This window comes from Triticum dicoccoides, chromosome 3B, assembly GCF_002162155.2.
Source record: "Triticum dicoccoides isolate Atlit2015 ecotype Zavitan chromosome 3B, WEW_v2.0, whole genome shotgun sequence".
NCBI lineage: Eukaryota > Viridiplantae > Streptophyta > Magnoliopsida > Poales > Poaceae > Triticum > Triticum dicoccoides.
This window is the reverse complement of record NC_041385.1, coordinates 728,983,331-728,987,559: the sequence shown is the minus strand read 5'-3', so window position 1 is coordinate 728,987,559 and position 4,229 is coordinate 728,983,331.

Here is a 4,229-nt window from a genome sequence, read left to right as displayed (position 1 = left end):
TGTATGTAGTACCGTAGAATATGTGAAACTCCTTCAAAATTAAAATAAAGCACAAAAGAAATAAAACAATACAAATTAAACAGAAAACAGGTTTAAGGGGGGCTAAAACCCTAAACCTGCGGCGGCCTTTAGTCGCGGTTGGCCAGAAGAACCGTGACTAAAGGTCCTCCGCCCCGACGGCCGCCTGGCGCCCACGTGGACGGGCCTTTAGTCGCGGTTCTTAAGCAACCGCGACTAAAGGGGGGGGCCTTTAGTCGTGCCTATTTGGTCGTGGTTGCGCAACCGCGACTAATGGCAGTTGCGAACCGCGACCAAAGGCCCTTTTTCCACCAGTGTAGACTTTGTTAGTCCAAGATCACAAGCAAAGGAATGGCTGCAGTATAGGTACACATTGGCAATTGCTTGCGGAGAGGAGAAGGGGGGGGGTTGCTCTAAACCTGCAGCAACTCGAGCCGCTAGACCTCCTTTCCGAGGACGCTGGATCGCACCATGCTGCCGGCGATGCGCCACAGCATCTAGAGGTTGGCCCACGGCTCGCCGGGCGCCATCCGCTTGGGCAGGTAGCAGTCGAATGTTCGTCGCTGCATGTGCTCGTCGGCGCACATATCCACCAGCGCCTCGCGCCCGGCGTTGTCGCCGTAGAACATGCGTTGCCGCAGGTCCAGGAACTGGAACGTCAGCAGGAACTCGTCGTCCCACCGCCGCAGGTACCCGCGCCTGAACCCGCCCTCCGTCACCACGACCGTCAGCAGCCACTCCTTGGCCATCGCTTGCCCGCACAGCTGCCCGGACTTGGCCGCGAAGTAGATGCCCTCGCCGGAGCACCGGGTCACGTACCCCGCCGCCGCATCGCCCACCAGGGCCACGCGCCCGACCACGCGCCGCGGCCACGGGCGTCCCTGCCCGTCGTAGTACTCTATGGTCTTGTCGGGGAGCCGGATGCGTTCCTGGAAGGCGATGGCCGTTGAGTAGTCGCCCGCGCCGAGCAGATGGATTAGGGAGTAGATGAGCCATCCACCATCGTCTCCCCTCTCCTCTGCAACTCTCGCTCCTCTGGTGCGGGAGGCAAGTACGCGGGCACTGGGCGTGTGGAGGAGGGAGGAGAGGAGACGAAGATGGATAGGAGAGGGAGATGGACAGGAGATAGAGGAGGGCTGGCGGTGTAGGTAGCTGTAGGCGAGCGTGGACGATGAGGGAGGGAGAAGAGTTGCGAGAGCATTGGAGGAGGGAGGAGGCTGGTTCGCGGCAGCTGGTTCGCGGCGGGGGAGCAGCGGACGCGGCGTCGGCATTGTAACGCCCCGAGACCGACGTTCTAGAAGACTTTCAGATACTCTCAGTTTCGTCATGTGATTTGTTTTGTTTGTTGCATCTCTTGCATTGCATCATGTCATCATGCAATCCTTTTGTTTAAAAAAACTCAGCTAAATAAATTGCATGGATCCTTCAGTCCATTTAAATCGAGGGAATTCACATGTTGATTTCTCTTTATAACATATCCTCTCGATATTTAAGGGAGCTATATTGAAATATTCCATTAGTTTGGAACCACCCTCAAACGCAATTGCAGTTTAAATTATATGACTTTCATAATTTCCTTTCCTACCTTCTCCAAACCATATGCCCAATTCTTTCCCTAACCTTTGCTCTTCTTTCTTTTTCTCCTTCCTTTTTTTCTGTAAGAGAAGAGAAGTAAGGAGAGAAGGAGCCCAGCAACCAGCACAATTTGGTCCAAGGCCCAGCCGCCCTCACCAGCTTCTTAACCCTAGGCCGATCGACCCCCTCTCTTTCCCTTGATCCCTTCCTCCAGCGCTGCCATCTCCTTCGTTCGTTCTGATCCCCATCTCCCTCGTTCGTCCTGATCCCCATCTCACTCTCTCCCTCTTGTTCCTGCCTGCTGTCACGCACGCACAGAGGAGCGGCACCCTTGCCCCATCCTCTCCTCCGCACCCCTTCCCTCGTTGACCTCCTCGAGGCCGACCGCGCGCGTTGGCGCGTCAACGACCTCCGCGTCGCCCTTGCCGTCGGTGTCCCGTCCCTGCCGCCTCGCCAAGTCGCCATGGCCGGTCAGACCCGACCACCCCGTTGCCGGCTTGCTACCTCTCCTCCTCGCCTTGAAGCCTCGCGCTCGGTCCCGTCCATCCCGGCCCTACCTCCATCTCGAGCGACCTAGGGTCACGGCCTCGCTCCTCCTCGACGACGTCCTCGCCGCCAAGCTCCTCCGTCCTCCGTCCTCTGTTCCCTGCGACCTCGCATCGTCCCGTTGCCCGAGCCGTCCTCTCCGGCCAACTCCGAGGCCCTGGCCTGGCGCCCGTGCCAAGATGCTGTCAGGTCCTGCGTCGCTGTCCAAGACCCTGCCACCTCCCGCGTCTTCTCGTCGGCGCCCAGATCCCGGCGAGCTTGTTGCCGCTCCCCTGCTCGAACAGCTGCTGCCTGCTTCGCTCGCCAAGCCACCCCTGCTTCATCCAGGAGCCCTGGCCTCCTTTGCTCCTGATCCCGATGCCCAGCGTCGCCCAAGTCGTGTATGTTGTCCCTGCAAGCCAAGACCACCTCAAGTTCGCCAAGTACCTCTACATGCGCACTCGCCAAGTACCTGACCCCGATGCGCCAAGTTCGGGTACCCATGTCGGGTGTTTTTTGCCACCAAGTACCACGACTGCAGCCAGTGTGCATTTTCATCAAGTCCGACTACGACAAAATGATGAGACGCCAAGTACCGCTATGTCCGGAGACCTCGGATCCGTGAAGTCCAACAACGACTCTGTACAACTACCGACCACCCCGAAAATCTATGAAACATGAACCACTACTTCCACTACCGTCCCGTGAACGCCTACTTCCTCTACACCGCTCCGAACTCGAACCGCTCCAAAAATGCACGCTTCAAAGGTATAACCCTGAGACGACGCCTGTGAACGAATGCATGTTGTATGAGATGCTCATGTTCGAACCGTGTCCGAGTTGTCTTTGCACCGACATGTGGGACACCTGGTATCCGGGATCACCCCACCTTCTTTTGCATGTTCCGTACATCCACATCTTTGTTTGCACCGGTCGCTCAATGAGTTGTCGAATCACCGGAATGTTGTCGTGGCACCATTTTCGTTATCGTTGCCGTGGCACCCCTTTTGTTCCGCCATGGTGACCAAATGCTCCCCATCATATTAGATGTCAACATGTTCATAAAAATTGCATAAACCTTGATTATGTCATCTGCATCATGATAACAACAATTAAAATGTTTAAAATTGTTGTTTGCGTTAAATTGCTAAATAACATATGGGGATTTCCGGAATTGTTGTTTGTTGTTTCCGGCCTCACTTAAACTAGCCTAGATGTGTAGTTTACTTATGTTTCACCTCTTGCCATGTTTAACCACATTTAATATTGTTGTGTACCTAAACAAGAGCGAACTAAATAACTCGACTGTGGTGTTTCGTCAATATGCAACTCGTTGCATATTGAGCTCCACTTAATTTGTAGTGTTGTTTGTTGCACTTTGCCATGCCATGCCTCATTAAACCGGACGTGCATCATACTTGATTGTGCATCATGCCATATTTATGTGATGTTTGTTTACCATGTGTTTGCTTCTTTCCGGTTTGCTTCTCTCGGTAGCTTCGTTTTCGTTCCGGAGTTGTGAGGATTCGTTCGACTACGTTCGTTTTTCTTCTTCATGGACTCGTTCTTCTTCCTTGCGGGATCTCAGGCAAGATGACTATTACCCTCGATATCACTTTTATCTTTGCTTGCTAGTTGCTTTGTTTTATCGCTATGTTGCGCTACCTATCACTTGTTTACCATGCCTCCCATATTGCCATGTCAGCCTCTAACATTTTTCACCCTTCCTAGCAAACCATTGCTTGGCTATGTTACCGCTTTTGCTCAGCCCCTCTTATAGCGTTGTTAGTTGCAGGTGAAGTTGAAGATTGCTCCATGGTGGAAGTTGTTAGTTGCTCAGCCTCTCTTATATTGGGATATCACAATATCTCTTATTTAATTAATGCATCTATATACTTGGTAAAGGGTGGAAGGCTCGGCCTTATGCCTAGTGTTTTGTTTCACTCTTGCCGCCCTAGTTTCCGTCATCCGGTGTTATGTTCCTTGATTTTGCGTTCCTTACACGGTTGGGTGATTTATGGGACCCCCTTGACAGTTCGCTTTGAATAAAACTCCTCCAGCAAGGCCAGCATTGGTTTTAACATTTGCCACCTAAGCCTTTTGCCTTGGGT